Here is a 27,226-nt window from a genome sequence, read left to right on the forward strand (position 1 = left end):
GAAGGAAGGAAGGAAGGAAGGAAGGAAGGAAGGAAGGAAGGAAGGAAGGAAGGAAGGAAGGAAGGAGGGAAGGTATGTACCAGGCACTGTGCCAATCAGTTTATGAATATTATCTCATTTAATCCTCACAACAAACCCTGGAAGGTAAATGCTAGTAATATTTCTATTTTTACACTTGAGGAAACTGAGACAGACAGCAGTGAAGTGATTTGCCTAGTGTCACACAGCTAACGAGTTGTTTGAGGCTGGATTTGAATTCAGGTCTTCCTAACTCCAGGCCTAGTGGTTTGTCCACTGTGCCACCTAGCTGCTAGAGGAAGGACCGATTTGCATTGACAGAAGAAATTTCTCTCTGGGAGGTACCTAAAACCATAAAATTACAGGTTTGATCAAGGGCAGGGAGGGGGAGAGGGAGCTTAATGTCAGTTTCTGAAATCAAAAGACCTGCTGTGGAATTAGCAGATGACAGGAGACAGGAAGAAAGGTGGGAGAAATCAGGAGAAAAAAAGAGGAAGGAGGGAGTATGTGCCTGTCCCACTTGTGGTATGTGGTAAAAACACCTCCTATAGAATTCACATAGTATTCCCACCAAGGGACATGTAAAGACCATTGGTCTAGCTCAGACATGGAGGGAACCAGACTGACCCTAGGGTCAGAGAGAATTTTAAGAGTCTGTGGCTGCTCCCAGAAAACCAACATGTATCCTACTTAAATAAGCAAAAGATTTAAATATAGACACATGCACAGTTATGTGATTGTGCATACATGTGCCACATTCTCTGGTGTAATGTAATCTATTGGTCATTGTATTTTTATGTTACCAAATCTGAGGAAGAGAACAAGAAGGAGAAGATGGGGTGTGAGAGAAAGAGTTACAGGGGTAATGCCCAAAAAGGACTCAGCATTCAGAAGCACAAAGTTCTATCAAGAATTTGACTTTAAAGGGACAGACCAAATGGCTCTTGTGGAATTTCACTTTCTGCTCTCTAAGACCATCATTCTTGAGTAAGAGCACCTGACAAATGCCCTAGGGCAGCTTTGCAAGTCAACTGGCAATTACATAACAGATAAGTCTCTCTGATATTGGCAGAATCTTTCCATAAGGATGAACAGTTCTGGAACAGCTTCTCCAGGGTATATAGAATTAGGCACAAACAACCTTTAAAAAAAATCAAACATGAATTTCATACATAAACAAAAGGGGAAAAGTGGTTGGAATATTATATTGAGATGTATGTGATCATATAAAATGATGGGTTGTATACAAAAGCCATACATGTAAAAGCTATGGACAAGTTTTCAGCTATTTAGAATTGATACTAAATCTGCTAGTTTAATTATGCTCTTCATATTCATTATACATTCTATGAATATATTCAAAGTAAATTTATAACTATCTTGTGTATAATGCATAGATTTATATATTTTATGCCATTATTCAGAAGAAAATAACTGAAGCATTTGAAGTGTCAAAAATATTCAATAACAAAAATATAAATATATTAGAATATATTTCATACCACAATGGAAAAAAATGGTGGATTGGGAAATAAGAGAACTAGCTTTGAAACCAGCAACTTTGAGAGCCTGGGCAAGTCATTCACCTCTCCAGGCCTTATTTTCCCCAATCTGAAAATTTGCCAGGACTGGACTGGAATTAGATGATCTCTAAAGTGCTCTTTAGTTCTGATAATCTGTGTATGTAGGACATAGTCATGTAGGAGCATATGAGATGTAATAACACGTGTGAGTGTGTGTGTGTGTGTGTGTGTGTGTGTGTGTGTAGAAAGAGAGACAGAGAAGACTTTAAAGTATACACAGTACTTTTCCTCACAACATTGTAAAGTAGGTAGTGTAATTATTATATCTATTTTGAGGAAGAAACTGAAGTTCAGAGAAGAAAAGTGATTTGCCTGAGGGTACATGAGTTAATTAATTAAGAAGCAATTATCAAGCCCTTGCTATTTACCAGGTCTGGAGCTTGATCCTAAAGACACAAAGACAAAAACTAAGCAATCTATGCTTCGAGGACCCTACATTCTAAAGGGCAAAACAACATGTACACATATGACTTAATTAATATAAACTACATATACAGTAAGTACAAGGCAATTTCTGCAGGGAGAGTCATTAGCATCTTGGAGAATCAGAGCAGCATTTAAGCTGAGCTTCAAAAGAAAAGCCAATAAGGCATGCACTTGAGGAATGGGGGATAGTTTGCATTAGCACTCAGCCAAAGGAGAGAATTAACAACAATAACAATAACATTTGTATACTGCTTTAAAGTTTATAAAGCATTCTACAAATATTATCTCATTTGATCCTCACTACCACCCTGCAAGGTGGGTACTATGATTATCCCCATTTTACAGATAAGAAAACTGGGTCAGAAAAAGATTAAGTGACTTTCAGCCTCACATAAGTTGTGTTTAAGCTAGATTTTCAACATAGGTCCTCCTGACTCTAGGTCCAGTATTTTATCCACAGGGCTACCCAGCTGCTTAATCTCAATCCTGGGTCCCTTTACTACAGAGCCATTTTTCTTTTTATCCTCCTTTACTATGACACAATTATGTGTTAGACAAAACATACAAAGCATGTTTATATGTAAGATGCATTTAAATATAAAGAAAATGTATTTGAATACAAAATATATTTACTGCATAGTATCCAACTATAAATTGGAAATACCAAAATATTTAGGAATCCTCATCTTCACCTTCCCCCTCCCTCTACCTAATGGATAGAATCATTGTGGAATCTATCTATCTATCTATCTATCCATATATATGTATATGTATATATATATGTATATGTGTGTATTGCACCAACAAGTATTCATAACAAGTATTTAGGAAGTGCTTTCTCTGCCAGGCACTGAGCTAAGAACTGGGGATCCAGAATCAAAAGAATTCAGAGCTGCAGAGAACCTTAAAATCATATTGTCCAGCTTCCTCATTTTACTGATGAGTAAACAAATACTCAGCCACAGAGGGTAAGTGCTTTCCATGGGTCCAGTTATCTTTTGGCATATAATCACTAGATCTATGTATCCAGCTAGGGTCTCTCTCCTGAACTTTGGTCTTGTATTAGACATGCCAAATTGCATAATCCCATAGTCATCTCAAACTCAAAAAAGCCAACACAAAACTCATTATTCAACCTACTTGCCCCAAACCCACCCCTCTTCCAAATTTCCTTGTATGGTTTAGTGCAATACTATCCTTCTAGTCATTCTGGCTCTGTGTAATCCTCAAATATCATATTCTCTCTCTCTCTCTCTCTCTCTCTCTCTCTCTCTCTCTCTCTCTCTCTCTCTCTTTCCTTTCTCTCTCCCTTTCACTTTCTTTTTCTTTCTCTCCCACACACATATACACATACACAAATACACAGGTATATACACAATGCATAGACATATGTGTATATATGTATATGTATGCATGTATACATAGTAAGTGGCCAAATCTTATCATTTCTATCTATATGTGAACATTGTTCACACATGACCCTTTCACTCCACTCACACAGTCTCACTTCAGTCCAAGCTGTCCTAACTACCCCCACCTAGATTGTTGCATTAGCCTCCTCAATGGTTTGCCTACCTCCAGTCTCTCCTTATTCCAGTCCATCCTCCATGAATCAAAGTGATTTTCCTGAAGCACAAGTCTGACAATGTCAGTCTTTTCATTCAATTGACTCCAATAGTTCTCTACTACCTTTTGGCATTTAGAGTTTTTAATAATCTGGCTGCTTTCCAGACCTCTTACACACTACCCAACCCTCTACACCTACATAGTGTTACTCAGACATAAAACACCCTTTCTTAGCTCCATGATTTTGAAATTGCTTTCCCCTAGAATGACCCTCCCTCCATTACTACCCCCTGGAGTTTTTGGTATTGCTTCAAGATTCAACTCATTTTCCTCCTTCTCCGTGAGGCATTTCATAGTCCCCTCAGATGCTAGGGCCTTCTCCTTCAAAGTTACCTTGTTTCATTGGATCATTCTCCCAACCTTTACTTGTACTCAAAGGTCAGACCTCCAGAGAGTTACTGGCTACTTCTCCCTCGAGTATTCTAGGGGTGACTCTCAGGGGCTAGGGAAGGTGGTAGTTTATCTAATACTAAAACTCACCAATGAATTTCCCTAAATGATTATTAGCTGATATCAATTTACCAGTTAGAATCAATTAGCTTTTTGAAACATATTTACTAAGTCATTATAATAAGAATAGCTGGTATAACATCCTCTCAGAGAGGACAGCATACTTTGCCTCAAGTACATGCAAAGTCCACAGAAAAGAGACTTCATTCTTCCAAGTACAGTGTCTTCTAAGACATTATAAACAAAGTGGTTAATTCACAACTCCTGGTTGAATGACAGTCCTCTCTGGTCATAGAATCCTCATTATTTTATTCAGAGGAATGGTGTAGACGTCTTCTGGGATCCTTGTGGAGTCTTAAGCTGCCTTTCTTTAAAAAAAATTTCCACATTAGTCATATTGTGAAAGAAGAATCAGAACAAAAGGGAAAAACCACAAGAAAGAATATATAATAGAGAGAAAATTATATACTTCGATATACATTCAGACTCCATAGTTCTTTCTCTGGATGTGGATTGTATTTTCCATCATGAGTCTTTTAGAATTACCTTAGATCATTGTATTTCTGAGAAGAACTAAGTCTACCAATGTTGGTCATCGCAATATGGTGCTGTTAATATGTACAATGTTCTCCTGGTTCTGCTCCCCTCACTCAGCATCAGTTCATGTAGGTCTTTCCAGGTTTTTCTGAAATCTGCCTGCTCATCATTTCTTATAGAACAATAGTATTCCATTACATACATATACCACAAGTTGTTCAGTCATTCCCCAATTGATGGGTATCCCCCTCAGGTTCCAATTCTTTGCTACCACAAAAAGAGCTGCTATAAATATTTTTGTGAAGTGTGTCTTTTTCCCTTTTAAATTGCCTTTCTTCAGTGCAGCTAGTTTGTCCAAGGCTCTCAATGCAGACAGTGCTGTAGCCACTGGTACAAGGTTACCACTAGGACATTCATGAGAAATCTAAAATCTGAAGTTGACAAGGCCATCTGGTCAAGGCGTTTGATTGGATCTATAGCCACCACTTCTATGGTTCATTTTCAAATGCCAGAATTGGTTGGCTATTTTATATAAGCCCTACAGGGTTTGACTGTGTCTCCTCAACCAGTCCCAGCATACCTTCTGTGTACTCATTTCATTTCATCCAATGGCTTTTTTCGCCTTTCAAATTAATTCAGGGCTTCAGAATATTTTTTTAATTGCCTGATTCAACAGAGGTATTCTCACTTGATAAAGGTACCAAAAGTGTAGCATAGAATGGTATCATTCATCCCCCACCCCACCCCCACACACATACCCTTATATCTATTTTATACGTGCTTTGTATAGATTTATATGCATTTTGAATATAACTACATATACATTTGTTATAATGAACATTTCTTGAGGGCAAGAACTGTTTTTGCTTTTGCTTCTCTCTTCAAATCCCTGGTGCCTGACCCATAGTGGGCACTTAATAAACGGTCACTTATTCAATTTCCCAATGGTAAAAAAATATATATATGATCATAAATACAATTGGAAGAAAGTTTTTAAAGTAACCTAGTTTGACCCCATCATTTACACACATGGAAACAGAGACCCAGAGAAATTGAGTGACTTTCCCATGAAGTCAGAATTTGAACTCAGCTCAGAGGACTTCAAATCCAGAATTTTTTCCATGGTTTTTCAAAATAAGCCAGAGGTCTGGGATTTGAAACTACCTCCTTTGACCCCCAAAACCAAAGCTCTTTCAACTCTCTCATGTTGTAATGGTAATGGTAATGTGAAGATATTTCCTGCTTTGAAAACAAACTCTTCCCCCTAATAGGCTGAATGATGCTAGGGTGCTTGCTGCTACACACGCTGGCTATTCTTTGGAGGGAATTTTTTTAACATTTAGGTGGTGGCATTATTGTTAAATGGAGCCTGTTTTTCTAATGGATTTTATCTTTTTAATTCAAGAGTCAGAAATAATAATGGAAGAAGCTGGTCACAAATAGTTATCTTCTTCCACCATCTCTTCATATTCTTATGACCAAGGCTTTTTGTTTGCTTTGCTTAGTTGGTTTGTTTTTTTAATCATTATCCTGCTCCTTGATTAATTTTCCATAAGAATAGAAACAACAAAAATATCAGCTGTGTTTTCTGCTTTCATTTGTCTGTTGCTATTAGAGCAGGGATGTTCAGGTAATACAGATAGCTCTGCTTATAACTTCAGAGTCATACTTGGTGACTCACTTATAGATTTTGTTGCTTTTATAAGATTATAATACCTTAGAGGTCACCTAATTACACATATCATACACAAAATTTCAGCATTGAAAGTGAGCTCAATGGTCAGCTATTTCAATTTATACCCACTATAATATGTGTTCTTAACCCCAAAATGCTTTTGTGGTTAGAGCTAAAAGAGTCTGTGAACTCATAAGGGGAAAATTACATCTTTATTTTCATTCATCTCTAACTGAAAATTTTCATTTCCTTTAACTACTTAAAAACATTATTCTGAGAAGAGGTCCATAGGCTTTGCCAGACTGGCAAAGAAGTTCATGACATAAAATAGTTAAGAAACTCTAGAACCATCTAAGCTAGATGGTGCAGTGGATAAAGCACCAGGTCTAGAGTCAGGAAATTAAGTTCAAATCTGGCTTCAGACACTTGCTGGTTGTGTTACCCTAGGCAAGTCATTTAATACTGTTTGCCTCAGTTTCCTCATTTGCAAAATAAGCTGGAGAAAGAAATGGCAAACAATTGCAGTATCTTTGCCAAGAAAACCCTCAATGGGGTCATGAAGAGTCAGTCATGACTAAAAAAATGATGAAAGAACAATATTCTATAAAATATCTGATGACTATCTAAATAGTCTTTGACTTCACCTTCAGTGAGAGAGAATCTAGTAACTCCCAAGGTAGTCCACTCCACTTGGAGTCAGCTCTAATTGCTAGGAAGTTGTTTCTCCCATCAAGAATGAATTTGTCTTATCTCAATTTCCACCCAGAGCTCCTAATTCTGTCCTCTGAGGTCAAGGAAAACACATGTAATCCTACTTCTATTTGACCTTCCTTCAATTTATTTGAAAAGAGTTATCATGTCAAAATCTTTCAATTGACAGATGAAGAAACTGAAGCAAAAAAGGTCCCATGACCTGCCTAAGGTCATAAAGCTAATCAGGAGCAGAAATGGGAATCCAACACAGGTGTTAGAATCTAAATCCAGGGTCCACAGCATTATACCGCACTGCCTCTGTGATCTACTGGTGATAAACATGCACGAGTCCCTCAACTATCTGTGTTTCCTACCTCACCTTTTGAAATGGAGCTCCTAAGAGAATTCCTATGATACAAAAGTGTTTAGAGACAAAGTATAGTTGCATGGTTCTATAAAAATAGCATTGACTCTGCAGTCAGAGGAGCTGGCTTCAAACCCTATTTCTCACTTGTACTAGTATAACTATGGAGCTGGGTACATTGGATAGTGTTGTGGAGTCAGGATAAACAGATATCAAATTGTGCCTCAGGTATTTACTAACTGTATGACCCTGGGCAAGTCACTTAACCTCTGTCTGCCTCAATTTCCTCAACTATAAAATGAGAATAATAATGGCATCTACTTACCAATGGTGTCATGAGGATCAAATGAGGTAATATTAGTGGGGTGCCAGGAAGATAGTTGATGTTCAGTCATTTTTCAATCATGTCCAACTCTTTGTGATCCCATTTGGGCTTTTTTTAGCAGAGATACTGGAACGGTTTGCCATTTTCTTCTCTAGTTCATTTTACAGATGAGGAAACTGAGGCAAACAGGGTTAAGTGACTTGCCCAGGGACACACAGCTAGTACGTGTCTGAGACCAGATTTGAACTCAGAAAGGTGAATCTTCCTGACTCCGGGCCTGGCACTCATCTACTCCATCTGCTGCGACATCTAGTTGCCCGGCTGCTGGCACCTGGTAAGTGCTCATAAATGTTTGTTCTCTTCCTGTGTCACTGTGGGTGAATCATGTTAGCTCCCTGTGCCTCATTCTTCTCTTCTCTTAGGTGACATGGTTGGATAAGATGGCTTCTAGTTACCTTCCAGTTCTAGGCAGAGGCCCCCATGATGGAGAGGCTAGTTGGAGCTCTTCAGAAGACAAGATGCCACAGAACCAGCATGGGGTGTAGAGTCAGGAGAACTGTGTTCAAGTTCCACTTCTATATTTTACAACCAGTGTCACCTTGGTCTAATCTCTAATCTATCTGAGACTTAATTTCCTCATCTGTAATATGTGGATATTAATAATTGCACTAATTAATCACTGCGTTGTTGTATGACACGAGGTAATACATGCAAAGAATTTTGTAAGCTACACAGACTTAAATAAATACCTGCTATTATAAATGACTATGTATTCTTTTTTGCAAAATGTGTAAATAGAATTATTTCGTGGCCTGGCTCATTTAATACACACTTGAAAGTCTATGAAACACACTCAGTCTATAATCTGATTGAAGACACCAGAGATGTAAAAGATTGCACTATATTTTCAAATGAAATCTTTACAAAGACCTTAGTGCTTGAAACATAGTATGTGCTATATAGATACTTATTTTCCTCTCCTTACCCTTCCCATAACACTTGTGAGAATACCTATCTTATTCACTCACTGTGGTCTACTTTTTATTGTAATTATCCAGGGAACCTACCTATTTACTGTGTGAAAGGTTGTTGCGAGCAGGAACTGCATCATGTATCTTCACGATCACATAGTGACTAGCAAAGTGAAAAGAACTTTGGCTTGGAGTCTGGAGACCTGAATTTGAATCCTGACTCTTACTGGTTGCCCCTTCAACTCTATGAGCCTCAGTTTCCTTATCTGCAAAATGAAACTATTGACACTTGCCACACTTACTTATAACGAGAAAAATACTTTATAATCCTTCAACTATTATAGAAATATGGGAGATGACTCTCATATAGAAGGCACTTAATAATTTTATTGCTATTGTAGATTTTTTTTTGTTTATTTTTAGTATTCTTTTCCTTTTGCCTTTTGGAGGGCAATTGGGGTTAAGTAACTTGCCCAAGGTTACATGACTAGTTTTTTCATGTGGGTGTTAAGTGTCTAAGGCCAGAACCAAACTCGGGTCCTCATGACTCAGGGGCCAGTGCTTTACTCACTGCACCATCTAGCCGCCCCTTTATTTTTAGTTTTCAACATTCATTTCCACAAGATTTTAAGTTACAAATTTTCTCCCCGTCTTTTCCCTACCCCCACCCCAAGATAGCAAGCCTACTAAATACCCTTTCCCCCAATCTGTTCTCTCTTATATCCTCCCCCATCCCCCATTTAACTTTCTAGTAGGGCAAGATAGATTTCTCTACCCCAGTGCCTGTATATCTTATTTCTCAGTTGCATGTAAAAAATAATTTATTTTAACATTTGTTTTTAAAACTTTGTTTTCCAGATTCTTTCCCTTCTTCCCTCCTCACCCACCCCCACTGGGAAGATAAGCAATTCAATATAGGATGTACATGTGTAGTTACACAAAACGTTTCCATAGTAGATATATTGTGAAAGACTAAAAATATTTCCCTCCATCCTATCCCACCCCCCATTTATTTTATTTTCTACTTTAACCCTGTCCCTTTTCAAAAGTGTGTGCTTCTAACTACCCTCTCCCCCAGTTTTCCCTCCCTTCTATCATCACCCCTCTTATCCCCTTCCTCCCTACTTTCCTGTAGGGTAAGATACCCAATTGAGTGTTTATGTTATTCCCTCCTTAAGCCACATTCAATAGAGTAAGGTTGACCCATTTCCTTCCACCTTCCTCTTCTTCCCCTCCATTGTGAGAGTTTTATCTTGCCTCTTTTATATGAGATAATTTACCCCATTCTATCTCTCCCTTTCTCCTTGTCTCATTCCTCTCTCACCTCTTAGTTTTATTTTTTTTTACATTATCCCTTCCTATTCAACTTATCCTGTGCCCTCTGTCTATGTATACATGTACACACATATACACACTCATGTATGTATTTATACACACATACAGCCTTCTATATATACATATATGTAGGTATATATACATACATATATACACATATATATATATTCCCTTAAACTATCCTCATACTGAGAAAAGTCTGTTACAATTATCATTTTTCCATGTAGTAATGTAAATAGTTAAACTTTAATAAAGTCCTTATGATTTCTTTTTCCTGTTTACCTTCTCATGCTTCTCTTGCTTCTTATATTTGAAAGTCAAATTTTCTGTTCAGCTCTGGTTTTTCTTCAAGAATACTTGAAAGTCCTCTCTTTCGTTGAATGACCATATTTTCCCCTGAAGCATTATACTCAGTTTTGCTGGGTAGGTGGTTCTTGGTTTTAATCTTAGCTCCTTTGACCTCTAGAATATCATATTCCAAACCCTTTATATCCCTTAATGTAGAAGCTGCTAAATCTTGTGCTATCCTGATTGTGTTTCCACAGTACTCAACTTGTTTCTTCCTGACTTCTTGTAATATTTTTTCCTTGACCTGGTAACTCTGGAATCTGACTATGATATTCCTAGGAGTTTTCTTTTTGGGATCTTTTTCAAAATGCAATCAGGGAATTCTTTCAATTTCTATTTTTGCCCTCTGATTCTAGAGTATCAGGGCAATTTTCCTTGAGAATTTCTTGAAGGATGGTTTCTAGGCTCTTTTTTTATCATAGCTTTCAGGTAGTCCAATAATTTTTAAATTATCTCTCCTGGATCTATTTTCTAGGTCAGTGTATTTTCCAGTGAGATATTTCACATTGTCTTCTATTTTTTTCATTTGTTTGGATCTGTTTTATGGTATCTTGATTTCTCATAAAGTTATTAGCTTCCATTTGCTCCAATCTAATTTTGAAGGAATTATTCTGTTCAGTGAGTTTTTGAAATTCCTTTCCCATCTCGCCAATTTGACTTTTTAAGGCATTCTTCTCCTCATTGACTTTTTGGGCCTCTTTTGCCATTTGAGTTAGTCTGTTTTTTAAGGTGTTATTTTCTTCAGTATTTTTGGGGTCTCCTTTAGCAGGCAGTTGACTCTCTTTTCATGATTTTCTTGCATTCTCATTTCTCTTCCCAATTTTTCCTCCACTTCTCTTACTTGATTTTAAAAATCCTTCTTGAGCTCCTCCATGGCCTGTAACCAATTCATAATTTTCATGGAAACTTTTGATGCAGTAGTTTTGACTTTGTTGACTTCTTATGGTTCCATTTTTTAACCTTTTTGTCCCCAAAAATGGATTCTATGGTCTGATGGTGCTTCCTCTGCTTGCTCATCTTGCCAGCCAAATACTTGATGTTTGAACTCTTTGCCACAGTAGAATTCTGCTTCCAGAGTGGAGAGCTGTGTCCCAAACCACTGGGGTTTTCACAAATGTTGCCAGAGGTCTGAGGAGGGCACTCTCTCTACAGCCACCACAAGCTCTGCACACTGGTGTTCCTCACCCCAGGATCACCACCCAAGACTGCGACCCAGATCCAAGCAGGTCAAAGCAAGAACAATTACCCTCTTGAATGCTCACTTGATCCCCCTACAATCTGCAGGCCAGGAGCTCCAGAGGCAGCCACATGGCAGCAGCTGCAGCTGTCACACCTCCGCTGCCTCTCGCTCCAGGTGCAGGAACAGGACTATGTTCTTCAGTCACCCAGTTCCAACAGAGTTCCCCACTGACCTTTCACTTTCTCTTTGGTGTTTATGGGTTGAGAAGTCTGGAAACTGACCCAGCTGTTGGTGATTCACTCTTCTGAAGTCTGCTCTGGCTAGTCTGGGCTGTTGGATGGGGCTGCCCTGGGTCTGATTGTGGGTAGTTCATGTGGAACTGTATTTGGCTCCCAGCTCAGTGTGATAGACCCTTCCTGTCAGCCTGTCAGGCTACTTTCAGTGGGAGATTTGTTTCTCTCTGTCACTTTGTGGGTTCTGTAGCTCTAAAATTTGTTTAGAGTCATATTTTACAGATGTTAGGGGTGGTTCGTGCAGGAGCTCATACAATTTCCTGCTTCTACTCTGCCATCTTGGCTCCACCCCTTGTAGATTTAACTATAGTTCAAAATAGCCTCATATATCTCAGTAGGCCCTTGAGTTACTACTGTGTCTCAGAATCATACAATAATCTGTGTCTACAATGATAACCCTGAGGCAACTAGGAAAGGTTTTAACTGCTTTGGGCAACACTTTGCTCAAAATGTTAGGGAAACACATGACCCATCTTTAAAAAAAATCTATCCTTGGGGTTAAAATACATAAGTGTTTTGTCACTTAAAACAATAAGCTTCAGTTATTTGGAAAATCCACTTAATGGGAAACATTTCGTTCTCCAATGATGACAGAAAAATGAGGTATTGCTATGATTAAATTAAAGAAATATTAGTCTGAGAAATCTTCCTGAAATGAGAGTTATTGGCTTATTGATTAGTTTATCAAAAGAAATCCCAGAGAGTGGACTGGATAAAACCCAGGAGGTTTATTGTAAAAAAAAAAAAAAAAGCAAATATGTATTTGAAAGAGGATGCTCTTATTAATATGCTTCATTCTCTAGTCACTACAACATGTCCTCTTTTTCCTCCCTAAGTAATGAAGTGTCTCTCCTTTTCCTCTCATATTCACTTAACATATACATGCCAGTGAGATAGAATGTTCTATTTCAAAGCATTCAGTAATTCTAGAATGGAGGAAATTATTGATCAGTGACATCTGAAATGTAAAACACATTATCATTGGTTCCTATCATACTGGCAAAGAATAGGAGAGGAAAAGGTTTGTGATTTCAGTGGCACAGGGATACTCTGAGGTGAAGAAACTTTTGCTACCAATGGAGGGCAGCACTTTTGCTGAAGCTTAAGCTCTTACTGGACTATCTTGGAGTCAGCTAGGTGGTGAAGTGGATAGAGTACTGACCCTGGAGTCAGGAGAAACTGAGTTCAAATTTGAGTTCAAACACTAGCTGTGTGATCTGGTCAAGTCTCTTAACTGCAATTGCCTCCTTAGAGAGAATTGTCTGGAGCATTCAGCAGTTAAGTTACTTTGCTGGGTTCACACAGTCAGTGGGTTTTGGAAACAGAAATTGAACTCAAGTCTTCATGACCAGATCTCCATGAATCATATGTGCTACCATTAGAAAGAAGAACATGAGTAAATTTTGTATAGAAGTTTGGAACAAGGGAGAAAAAGCATTTTCTACTCTAGCAACAGATCTGATAAGGAAATAAATGGATAAAAAACCCATAGAATAACTTATAATTTTTAAATTGTCACTTTACCATCTTAAATTCCCCCTCCCCACAGAGGTTTATAATATTTTAATAAGTTCATTTATTTTCCTTCACTAAGCAAACAGTTAATTGAGTATGCTTGGTTCAAACCCTATTTGTATCTCCCAGACTTCCTTGAGCTTAGTAGTTAGAAGCCAATGTGGATTATTTGATGAAGATAAACTATAGAGAATGATTTAGGAGCAGAAATTCCTTTAAGGTCAATTATATGTCCAATAATTGACACAAATACTTTCTTAGCACATATTTAACCTTTAAAAAATCTGCTAATATAGATTTCTTTCAAATTTACCTTCGCTAAACAAAATACTTGACTTCCATTTCCTTTTTGGGGGAAGGGAAGGGGGGAGAGGGAGACAATAGGGATTAAGGGACTTGCTAGTAAATTTCAGAAACTAGGTTTGAACCAGGATCCTCCTGACTCCAGGACTCTTACTCTATCCACTTCACCACCTAGCTGCCTCCTACTTCTACTTCATAAATGTCTTCAAGCATCTTGATCTCTGTGTCTGCCACCTTCCAAGACAGCCATGGACAGTACAATTTGTGGTGTGTTTTTTGAAAACTAAATAAACAATACCACCACATGAAACATTTTCACGTGTACTATTTCCCCTTGACAAAATTAACCGGGAAAATAAACACTCCTTTCACAGCAAAGCCTGTGACACTGGGCCTGAACCACTTGTGACATTATGACAAAACAATTTCTCCACATACAATTTCTAAATGCAAAATGGAACTGATGAGATTAGAAGTCAGTGGGTGTCGGAATATGCAGGGTGTATAAAAATGATGTCTTGAATAGACTGGGTGAGAAGTAGATTCCTTTTGATTGTTGTCTCTTGCTTTTTAATGTTCTCAGAAAACGACTGTATCTTTCAGAGTCTCTCAAGGATTTTTAGATAAAAAGAGAGGTTTTATCTTTGCATGTCTATAAGCAGTGAAAAACTCCGGAGACTGAAACCTACAGGCAATTCAAATAAACTAAATCCGATCAAGGTAATATCAATGCCAGAATTAGAAGAAAACCCAGAGAGAATATCAATAACAACATTAAAACAGCAGGTTTCAACTGGAATCAATAGGCAGAATAAACAGAAAAAATTAAGTCACAAAGTGATAGTAGATAAAAGCTCCCCACTCATTAAAATTCTGTTTGTCTTTGTGTCTTTTTATCAATGTACCTATATATCTATGCAAGTGTATCAAAGTTTATAATGTAAAAGAATGATGAAATAATCTAATTAATTTCCGGTGTCATTTCACATATTTCTTTCAAGTTAAAACTGCAATATTAATAATGGTTTGCAGTTTAATAAAATATCTCTATGTCCTATTAACTCCTATATCAGCTCGTTATAAAAGACACTTTTTATCAAATAGCTAAACTTCAAAAGATTTCTGCTTTGATCTGAAATGAAAAATGAGGTTCATTCCATTTGTACTAAATAACCTCGCTCAATTTTAGAGAAAGACAGTTGTCTGTTATTGCAATTCTGTCGCCAAGTACGTTCAAACTGAAGGAAAATACAGAGGGGAAAAGAATATTGGAAAGGTAATCATAGAATCAAAGACATAGCTCTAAGACTCATAAACTCAAAGCTAGACCCTGCCAGATCTGGAAGGGACCTGGGAGATCGGCTGGTCCAACCCACTTATTTTACAGGTGAGAAAACTGAGACTCACAGAGGTTAAATAACTTGCCAGGGGTCACCCAGTGAATGAATGACAGGCCCAGAGCTAGAATTCAAATTCCCTGACTCCCTAGTCAGAGAAGTCTATTTTAAAATGGATCCTGGCTTTGCTTTTCCCTCATATATCCTTCTGTAAACACTTACCCAGAGGGTTAGTCCTATTTACTATTTATAGGTATGTAACAAAGTGTCCTGTCCCAGGAAGAGCACTTAAATTCCAATCAGAAGTCCTTTGTTCAAATTCTGGCTGGTTGGCTAATCTTGGTCAGGTCATTGAATTTCCTTGGTGCATAGTTTCTTCATCTACAACATAGAAAGAATACACTGTCCACCACTTACCTGGTAGGGATCAAATCAGATAAGGTACAAAAAGTGCTTTGTAACTAAAAATTGCTAAATACATATAAATTATCATTATTATTATTATTGTAAAGGTGCTGCAAGACCTCCACTGTCCCCTTGCCTGACAATAGGTCTGCTTCCCAATTACCTAGCCTGTCTCTTCAGCCCTTTAAATCAACCATTTGACTTACAGAAGACAGAACATTATTTTTAAGAAATCATAGGTTCATAGATCCAGAGCTAGCAGAAGGCATCTACCCTAACTCCCCATTTTACATATGAGGAAACTGAGGCCCAGGGAGGTAAAGCAATTTGTCCAAGCTGACACAGGTAAGGTAGTAAGTGACAAAGATAAGAATTTAATCCAGATTCTCTTTATTCCCCAGCACACAATCCTTCCACTGTACTTAAAAAAAATGCCTGGAATCTCCTCTTTTGTTGTTGTTCAGTTGTTTCTAATTCCCTGTGATCACATATTGGGTTTTTTGTTTTGTTTTGCTTTTTAGCAAAGATACTGGAGAGGTTTGACATTTCCTTTTCTAGCTCATTCTAGATAAGGAACTGAGGAAAACAAGGTTAAGTGACTTGCCCAGGGTCACACAGCTAATAAGCATTTGACACCAGATTTGAACTCTTAAAGCTGAATCTACCTGATTCCAAGCCCAGTGTTTTATCTTCTTTACCATCTACCTGTCAGTCATCACCTAGAAAGGCTTAGAGAACACAACCTTGAACAAGTGAATTGTATAATAAAAAAATATCAAGGGTGAACATCGGAGAGGTACCTTGAGTATTAAAGGGCTAACAGAAGAAGAAAGCTGAAACTTTTGTCCATGTCCCTTTTCTGGGACTCTTGTCTTCAATGTCCAGAATCTACTAAGCACCCAGTAGACTTTATTTCCCTCCTCACTTATACTATGAAATTTGTTGACAAAACATTTTCCTATATACAGGTATTCTGCCTTTGAGGATAATGAAGAACCACTTTCTACAAGTTTGCAATGGACAGGAATTATCACCCAAACACTACTAGAACATCCGCCTAATCTCCTTTTGGTGCTGACAGAGGGCACAACACAGTCTATGTTGTGAGTACACTCCCATCTGACACCTTGCAAAACCTCATGAAAAGCTATCTGTCATCCTTATAAGGCTTGAGATAGTCCATCTTTGCTTCCATACTAATGTATGAGACCAATAACACTCATGAAAGAGGCTAATCAACCTAAATAAATTTTATTTTATGATAAGAAAATTTAGACAGATGAGAGGAAAAAAAAATTACAATGCACCAAAAGATAGCAAGTGTGTTCCTTTGAATCTTCCAGATTAACTTTCATAATAAGATTTGAGATAAGGAATCTGAAAAAAAAAAAGAGACTTTAAGTATTAATCATTATCAGGACTTAAATTGTCTACAGAATGAAAAAAAATAATAATAATTTGGAAGCTAAATAATCTGGAAAATGTAGTTAGTATGGCCAGCCTTAGACCTCCAAACCACTGGTTTTATTTTCTCTCATTCCTTTTTTCTTCTTTCTCTTTTCTTCCTCCTCCTTCCTTCCTTTTCTCTTCTTTTTCTGACTGAAATAACAGAAAACTTTGCTTAACTTTAACCTTCCACTTGATTTTGCCTTCAATGACACACAGTGTAACTAAAGAATTAGGATTACAATAGAATATTAGATCTGGAAGGTATCTTAGAAACTATCTCATCCAATCCCCTCATTTTACACAGATGAAGAAAAACTCAGTGGCTAAAATAGTACATATAGTAAGTGCTTAATGAATGATCTTTGACTGAGTGTACTGGTTTGTTCCCCATTCCTAGAATACTTTGCTCCCTCAGCTCAAATTCTGCCTTTGGCAGGAACCCTTTTCCAGCTCCTCCAATGGCTAATGTCTTCTCTTTTCAGATTACTTCTATTTGCTCTAAAAATATCTTGTATGTACAGTCAATTCTCAATATTTGAGGGGGTAATGTTCCTCAGAAATGGCACAAAAGTTGAAAGCATAAATGTTGAAACATTCGACGTATGGGAAATAGGGGTTAGATTCCTGTGACCATCAAAATACTGTTTGGCAACTCCATAATTTATCCCTACTCTGTGTTATAGTGTAAGGGCAGGGAGGAGCAAGAGCAAGAGGAGGGGAAGTCCTGAGGGGTAGTATCATCTAGCTCCAAAGATCACAGACCCTGAAGAACAGTATTGTTTCTGGTTCCAAGGGAACAGGGTCCCTGAGGAGCAGTATCCCCACAGTGTCAAGGTCCCTTCCTGGGACAGGAACAGAGCACAGACAAGGAAAGTACTGATCAAGCATCTTCCCAAGTCACAACATATGGAAGTACCAAAAACTTCCAAAACCCCAGAAGTAGCTCTGAAAACAGCAGTACAAAAAAAGCCTGAAGCTTGAACTAGTTTATCTCTCTCCCAATGTTAGTATGGAGGCCAAAACTAACATAAAGCTCTAAATTAAGAAATAGGGTAGAAAAAATGAGCAAACAACAAAAGAACCTGACCATAGACATCTACTATGATGACAAGGAATATCAATACACAAACTCAGAAGCAGATAATGAAGCCAAAAGAGCTATAAGCAAAATCTCAAAGGAAAAAGAGAGGTGAATTGGACACAAGCTCAACAAGAGTTCTTGAAAAGTCTAAAAAAATTTCAAAATCAAATAAGAGTATGGGAGGAAAAACTAAGTAAAGAAATTAAAGCAAAGGAAGAAAATTATGAAAATAAAATTAACAACTTGGTAAAAAAAAAAAGGTACAAATAATACTGAAGAAAATAACACCTTAAAAATAGAACCAGACAAATGGAAAAAGTGGCATATAAATTTACTGATGAAAATCACTCCTAGAAAAGCAGAATTGGACAAATGGAAAAATACGCACAAAAGCTCATTTAAGGTACAAAATCTATTTAAGAAAATAATTCCTTAAGAGTTAAAATTGGGCAAGTGGAAGCCAACGACTTTATAACACATCAAGAAACAATAAAACAAAGTCAAAAGAATGAAAAAAATAAAAGAAATTGTAAAATATCTCATTGAAACAACAACTGACCTGAAAAATAGATCAAGGAGAGATAATTACAGAATTTTTGGATTACCATAAAGCTTTATTAAGAGCCTAGACATTATCTTTTTCTTTTCTTTTTTTTGGGGGGGTGGGGGTAGGGGGAGACAATCAGAGTTAACAGACTTAACTAGGTTTACATGGCTAGTAAGTGTCTGGGGCCAAATTTGAACTCAGGTCCTCCAGACTTCATGTAAACATTGTCTTTCAGGAAATTGTACAGAAAAACTGTTCTCATATCTTGAACCAGAAAGTAAGATATGAATTGAAAAAATCCACCAATCACCACCCAAGATCCCAAAATGAAAACTCCCAGGAATATTATAGTTAAATTCCAGAGCTCTCAGGTGTGATAGTAATGGCAATTAAAGATTCCCCTGTATTGGCTTGGTTTTCAAATTGATTGTATTAAAACCCAGAGCTTGTTAATCCCACCTGTGGGATGGACTTTTTGATGTGAAAAGAAAGTCCTGACTGGGAGGAGCTGGTGACGTAGATTTGGAGAGACAAGAGAGAGGCGGAAGTTCTTTTTGGAAGCAGCACCTCGTGTAGGGGGAGAGACTAAGAGATTGCTGGTGGCCGCTTTGAATTGCCCTGGACTTTTGAGACCTGCCCCCTGAGCTGCCAAGGACTGAGGAGACATGGCTGTTTTGCTGGTACTTTGTCTGTCTGTTTTGATGTTATTTTGCCAGATTTGTCCACTGGTGAAAGACTGTCCTGTTGAAGAAGTCCTGGAACCTGGCATTTGGTTAAGAAGGCCTGAGACTGTCCTGCAGACAGAGAGTGAATACTGTCCACTGGTGAGGGACAGTACTGTTGTTGCAGGGGTCTGGAGACTGTCCGGCAGACAGAATGAATACTGTCCACTGGTGAAGGACAGTGCTGTTGTTGCAGGGGTCTGGGAGCCTTTCTGTTGGTTTAGAAGCCCTGAAGAAGGATTTTCTTGTTGTATGTTTACAGAAATCCTGGGAGAGGGCTTTGCTAATGTGTTCAGGGGTTCTAGGACTGTTCTACAGACAGAGGATAAATTCATGAAGGGACTGGCAATGTATCTTATGGCCTTGCTAAGCCTTGTCTCCCCAGGAACTAAGATTGCTGAGAACTTGCCTCGTGTCAAGATGAAGAAAAGACCTCCATTTGGGTATTAAGTGCTGTGTTTAAACTTGATGTAACTCTGGGGTAGATTCAATTGTGATCCAGGGGTGGGGAACTTTTGACCTTTTTGTGTTCTATGGTTGAGCAAATGAATGTATTTTACTTATGTTTGGAAACTAATCTCCATTTGAGAAGAGGGGCTTTGTGGTGGACTTAATTAAGGTATAGCCTAGGGGTGGAGAAGTATTTGGAACAGAGACTTTGTAATTGATTGAATGATTGGAAAGTCCTGGGGTGGGGTAGGCCTTGGAGATGATTTAATCACACTTAGTAAATGCTGTATTTTGAATGATGTCATGTTTTGATCTTCTCTGTTCTGGGTTTGTTACTGAATAAAATAGAGAGCACCTATGCTGGTATTTTGAACCTGGGAAGTTGCCTTTGCTTGGTATTACATTACATCAGGTCAAAGAGAAAATACTTCAAGCAGTCAGAAAGAAACCATTCAAATATCATAGAGCCACAGTCAGTATCAAGCTGTAGCAGTTTCTACATTAAAGGAGCAGAAGGCCTGGAAAATGATAATCCAGAATGCAAAAGAGCTGGGATTACAACCAATCATAACCTACTCAGCAAAACTGAGTATAATCCTTCAAGGGGAAAGAATGAATATTTAATGAAATAGAGAATATCCAAATATTTCTGATGAAAAGACCAGAGCTGAACAGAAAATTTGACTGAAATATAAGACTCAAAAAAGCATAAAAAGGTAAACATAAAAAGACAAATTATAAGTGATTCAATGAGGTTAAAGTATTTACCTTTCCATATAGAAAGATGATAAATATATCTTTGAAGAACTTTTCATTATTAGGGTAGTTAAAAAGATTCTACATAGAAAGAGGGTATCGACTATGTTGGGATGATGTAAAAAAAAATGGATAGGAAAGAAAGAGGGACCACCTGGGAGAAAGGGGGAGAAGAAAAATGAGGGCAAACTATCTCACATAAAAGAGGTGCTCTAGGAAGAGTGAAGTGGAAAATTTTGCAGTGAAGGGGAAAATGGGGGGCTTAACACTAAAACCTCAATCATATCTAAATCAGTTCAAAGATTGGGGGGGTACACACATATGTGTATATACAAACATACATATATACATACATATAAGTACACACACATATTCAATTGGCAATAAAATTTATCTTACCCAACAGGGAAGTAGGAAGGGAAAGACATAAGAGAAAGGTGAATGATAAAAGGGAGGGCAGATAAAAGAAAATAGCAAATCAGAAGCAAAATAGATTTGAGAGGAGGGACCAGGTAAAATGAACAGAGAAAGACAAACAGAAGAAAATGAGATGGAGAGAAATGTAGAGTTAATAATCATAATTGTGTATGTGAATGTGGTAAACTCACCCATAAAATGGAAGTGAATAGCAGAATGAATTAGAAACCAGACTTCAGCGATATGTTGTTTACAAGAAACACAGAGAGAGACACAGAGTTAAAATAATGGACTGGAGCAGAATCTATTATGCATCAACTGAAGTAAAAAAAAAAATCCAAGTGTAGCAATCATGATTACAAACAAAACAAAAGTAAAAATGAACCTAATTAAATGGGATAAGCAGGACAACTACCTCTTGCTAAAAGGAACTATGCACAATAAAGTAATATCAATACTAAACATATATGTATCAAATAACATAGCATCTGAATTCTTTTTTTTAAAGCATTTGGGGTTAAGTAGCTTGCTCAAGGTTACATGGCCAGTTATTTTTTGTGGGTACCAAGTATCTGAGGCCGGAACTGTTCCCAGGTCTCCCGATGCCAGGGCTGGTGCTCTTACTCACTGCGCCACCTGGCCACCTCGGTATCTAAATTCTTAAAAGGCAAAATGAATTACAGGAATAAACAGACAGTAAAACTATACTACCAAGAAATCTCAACTTTTCCCAATCAGAGCCAGAGAAATCTAACAATAAAATAAATAAGAATGAAGTCAAGGAGAGGAATCTTAGAATTAGAGAGAAACTTAGAAAAGTTAGATTTGATAAATCTCTGGGAAAAACTGAATGGAAATAGAAAGGAGTATACTGTTTTCTCAGTTGTCCATGCTGCCTTCACAAAAATTTACCATATATTAGGCCATAAAAACCTCACACACAAATTCAGTATAGCAGAAATATTAAACACACCCTTTTTGGACTATGATCCAGTAAAAATTACCTTCAATGGGTGGTGGAAACAGAGATTACAATTTAATTGGAAACTAAATAATCTAATCCTAAACAATGAATGTCTCTCTAAAAGAGTATGACAACAATGAGACATTTAAAAATTTGTGGGATGCAGCTAAAGCAGTAGATAGGTGAAATTTTATATCTCTAAATATGTACATCAGTTTAAAAAAAGAAAAGAAAGATCATATCAATTTATTGACCTTGCAATAAAAAACTAAGAAAAGAAAAAAATTAAAAATCCCCAGCTTAACACTAAAATGAAAATCCTGAAAATCAAAAAAGAGATTAATAAAATGAAAAGTAAACCATTGAGATAATAAATAAAACTCAGTTGGCTTTATTAAAAAAAAAAAGCAATGAAATAGATAAACTGTTGGTTAATTTGATTTTTAAAGAAAAGAAAGAAAAAAACAAAACAGATTGCCAGTATCAAAAATGAAAAGGGTAATGCATCATTAATGAATATGAAACGAAATCAATTGTTAGGATTTATTTTGTCCAATTATATGCCAGCAAAACTGTGAAACTGATGAATATTTACAAAAATATTAACTTCTCAAATTATCAAAAAAAAGAAATAGAGTAACTTAACCCTATCTTAGGAAAAGAAATTGAGCAAGCCACCAATGATCTCACTAAGAAAAAAATCCCCAGGACCAGATAGACTTAAAAATGAATTCTACAAAATATTTAAGAAACAATTAATCCTAATACTATATAAATTATTTTTTAAATAGGTAAAGAAGGAGTTCTACCAAATTTCTTATGACACAAATATGGTTTTGATACCCAAACTAGGGAGAGCAAGTATAGAAAGAAAAAGAAAATAACTATAGACCAATTTCCTTAATGAATATCAATGCAAACATTTTAAAGAAAATACCACAAGAAGATTACAGCAATATATCACAAAGATAATACACTATGATAAGATTGAATTAACACCAAGAATACAGGGCTCGTTCAATATTAGGAAAAATATCAACATAATTGACTATATAAATAATTAAAATACCAAAAAACCCATAATTATCTCAAGAGATTCAGAAAAAGCCTTTCTCAAAATATAATACCTATCCCCATAGTAAAAAAACAACACTAAAATACATAGGAATCAATTGAATCTTTCCTAAAATGGTAAGTGGTATCTACCTAAAATTAAGAACAAACATTATCTGTAATCGAGATAAACTTGAAGCCTACCCAGTAAGATCAAGAGTGAAACTAGAATGTCCATTATCACCACCATTCTTGAATATTGTACTAAAAATGCTAGCTAGAGCAGTAACACAAGAAAAAGAAATTGAGGGAATAAAAATAGGCAATGAGAAAACAGAGCTATTGTTCCTTGCAGTTGATAAGATAAGGTATTTAGAAAACCCTGGAGAATCAATATTAAAAGCTAGTGGAAACTGAACAACTTCAGCAAAGTTTCAGGATTCAAAATGAACCCACATAAGTCATCGGCATTTCAATATGCTACCAACAAAACCCAGCAGCAAGAGATAGAAAGTCCTTGTTGCTTACCATATAAAATATGTAGGAGTCTACCTGCAAAGACAAATCCAGGTATTGTATAAATGAAATTACAAAACACTTTTCACAGAAATAAAGACAGATCTAAACAATTGGAGAAATATTAATTGTTCATGGGTAGGCTGAGCCAATATAATAAAAATTCCAGTTCTGACTAAGTTAGCTTACTTACTCATTAACATACTAAACTACCAAAGAATTATTTTATAGAACTATAAAAAATAGTAATAAAATTCATCTGGGAAAACAAAGGGTCAAAATTTTCAGGGGAATCAATGAGGGAAAAAAGTGAGGGAAAGAAGCTTAGCAGCTCCAGATTTCAAACTATATTACAAAGTGGTAATCATCAAAACAATCTTGTACTGGCTAAGAAATTGAGTGTTTGGAACAGTGGAATAGATTAAGCACACAATAACACAGAAGTAAATAACCATAGTAATCCATTGCTTGATAAGTACAAAGATTCAAGCTTTGGGGATTCACCACTGGACAAAAATTACTGGCAAAACTGGAAAACAGTTTAACAGAAACTAAACATAGAAGTCAGGAGGAGTTGGGATCAAGAGTGTATGTGGAGGGGTTTCCTTGGGTAAGGAGGAATGCCATGTCTTCATCTAAGACTGTGGTAAAGAAGGAGATAGTGACAGTAAATGTCTGAATGTTCAGAGAAGAGGGAAAAAGAGAATGAGGACACTTCAATGAAAATTCTCAATTTTTTCAGTGTTGTATGAGAGAAGACCTTTAGATAAGAGGGTCAGCAGAGAGGCTGTTGTCATCGGCTTGAGACAAGGTGAAGTTTGGAAAAGCTATAGTAGAAAGTAAGTGAGAAAATCAATTAGAGATGCTTGTTGTAGCAGAGGTTATTTTGGTAGTAAGATAATAGATGGCTGCTGAGCTCCCTTTCACCTCTGAAATTTCTTTGATTCAATGATTCTCCCTATACTCCATAACCACAATTAGCTCATAACTAATCATTCTTAGTCACTAATCTTTTCTGTCTACCCCTTGAACTTTACCTTCTAGAGCCCACATTCTATTATTAATAAATATTCCTCTCCATCATTTATTTCTGCCTCTTAAACTACTTACATCTATTAGCACTTTTTGAAACCTGGGTTTCTCTTGAAGACTTCGTATCTCTTGCCACTCTATTCTTTCCTGACTATCTCTCCTCCTACAAGATCAAGGAGAATAATGATAGATAGACTCATAGATTTCAAGCCAGAAGGAACCTTAGAGGCCATTAAGTACAACTTTTTCATTTTACAGATGGGAAAACTGAGATTCAGAGAGGGTAAATATATATTGGTCACAGGTGCACACCTAGTAAGTGGCTAAGACAAAATTTGAACACTGGTCTTCCTGACTTCCAGCTTCACTTTGAGCTTCTGATTAGTGTACTCTTTGCTCTCTGGAGTTCCTTTCAGATCTTCCCTATGCCATGATTGTTCAACAACTTCTCCTCCTTTGAAGTACACCATCCAACCATATCCCCCTGTCTAGATTTTTGTTGCTGTCATCTAAATACCTCCCCAATGATTATACCTTGAAACTAGTTTACACCCTACCATTACACCCTAGCATCTGCCTTCATACTTGATTATTTCAAATCATACTAACATCCTTCACTCTCATTTCTTCAGTCTTCTCAAGTCCCATGAGTTCTATCTCTACTGCCAATCAATCAATTAAATATTAAGCTATTGACTCTATTCTAGGCATTGTGCTCAATGAGGTTACTACGAAGAATGATACAATCCCTATTCACAATGCATTCTAATTGAGGGAACAACAAGTACATATTAAAATATATATAGCACAAATATAAAATGAATATATAAATACAAATATATACAAAGTAGTTTAATTACAAGACAATTTAGAAGGTAAAGTGCTAATATTGTGCAGAATGTGTGACTTGAGCTGCATCTTAAAGGAAGAGAGTAAATCTATGAGACAGAAATAAAGAAGGAGTATATTCTGGGCATGAGGGATGGCCAACAAAAAGGAATAGAGATAAGAGATGCAGTGTCTTGTGGGAGGAACAGAAAAAAGTCAGTCTTCCTGAAACAGAGTTCAGAAAAAAAAGTAATGAAGATGGAAACAGAGGTTGCTACTAGTTTGTTTAGGGCTTTAAAAACTGGACATTCTTTTTTTTATCCTATAGACAATAGAGAGTAGATGGAGTTGGTTGAGTAGAGGAGTCACATAGCCTGATTAAGGAAAATTACTTTGGCAGCAGGGTATAGTATGAACTGGAGTATTGAGGGACTTGAGTCAGTTAATAGTCAATAGCATTTATTAAACTTAATATATGCCAGGCACTATGCCAACCACTAGGGATATAAAATGTAACCCTGATTTCTCTGAACATGTCCTTTAAGGGGCCTTTGGAGTATACCTAGTTTGCTTTAACCTGAACAGGTGAGAGGAGAAGGACTATCCTTCCCCTGCTTTCCCTCTTTTACCCACTTCTGTAACAGCAACCATACTGGCATACCCAGGATGCCTGCTAGGAGGGGTTCTTAGAGCTGCTTTACTAGGAAAGATGGCTGTTCAAGGGGGTCAACAATCTTTTTGAATTACATTCATTATTTCAGGGGGAAAATCATCACCCTGAACTTCAGAGAAAATACAAACAGAGAAAACATAAGCAGAGAAATAAAAACCAACAGACAGGGCTTCTGTCTGAGAAAGTAGCACAGATCAACAGAGAGATGTGATCCAACCATCTGACCAAGACAATACATATAGAGTTACCAGAGAAAGAAGCACCAACATCTGGATTTCAAAGCCAGTGGGGCTCCTTCACAAGTCTCATCTTGTCAAAACACAAGAACACTCTTCCAATGAGTGAGCCCCAAATCAAAATGCTAACCTGATAGTATATATACAATTCTCAGAAACAAAAGGCATCACAACTCTCTTGACTCAGAGCCTAATTAGAAATTAACAAAAGGTGTGAAAATCTTCCTGCAAGCAAGACTCCCCTAAGCAAGCGTCCCTTAATGGACTCCACATGAGGCCTATTAATGGGTAAGGAAGATCTTATATCCCATTAACATTACAATTTCCAAGTGGGAATTCGAGGTATTGGTGGAATTTGGAATTGAGACTGTGCCCTATACGAAATAAGCTAAGCTATGCACCTATTCCCCTTTCCCTCCCCAGAGACTGAGGTGAAAGAGGGCAAAGGTTTTGGGAAAGTAAGATTTTGTATTTTTATTATACCTTTTAAAGTAAATATTCTTTTGCAAAAAGTCTTTTGTTACAAAAGAAAAGGTTTAAGACTGTCCCTGCCCTCAAGGAGCTCACAATCACAAAACAACACATTAAAAACCTGAGAAAGTGGTGAGAGGGGATTGGGAGATATTCATAGCTGGGGTAAGAATAATGGGGTGTATGCCCTGGATACCCTCCCTAAATGGTGGAGTATCTGGGTGGGAGGAGCTTTCTAATGTCCAGTCTCTACCCACCCCAGTCAGAAAGAGGAAAGAGCCCCAGGTGTATAGAACCCCATCAGAGGCAGGGGAGGCAATGAGACCTATTAGGAAATTGCTATAATAATCTAGATGAGAGATGATTAGGTCCTGACCTAAGGTGGCAGTATTGAGAGTAGAGAAAATAAGTTATATTTAAGATATGTAATGAAGGTAAAAATGACAAAATTTATCATCTGACTAGATATAGGAGATGAGGGAGAAAGAGCCCATGAATCCACAGGAGTGGTTACAACTTAGACATTTATATCATTAAAGGCTGGAGCCTGTGTATACAAATAAAGTTGGAGATGGGGAATGGCAGCAATGGCAGCACAGAGTGAAGTCTGAGGGGTGAGGTAAAGAGGGAAGGGGTAGATGTGAGTA

The sequence above is a fragment of the Petaurus breviceps genome, unplaced genomic scaffold (genome assembly GCF_028583685.1).
Source record: "Petaurus breviceps papuanus isolate PSGF00001 unplaced genomic scaffold, PetGlider_PUasm1.0 151, whole genome shotgun sequence".
Lineage (NCBI taxonomy): Eukaryota > Metazoa > Chordata > Mammalia > Diprotodontia > Petauridae > Petaurus > Petaurus breviceps.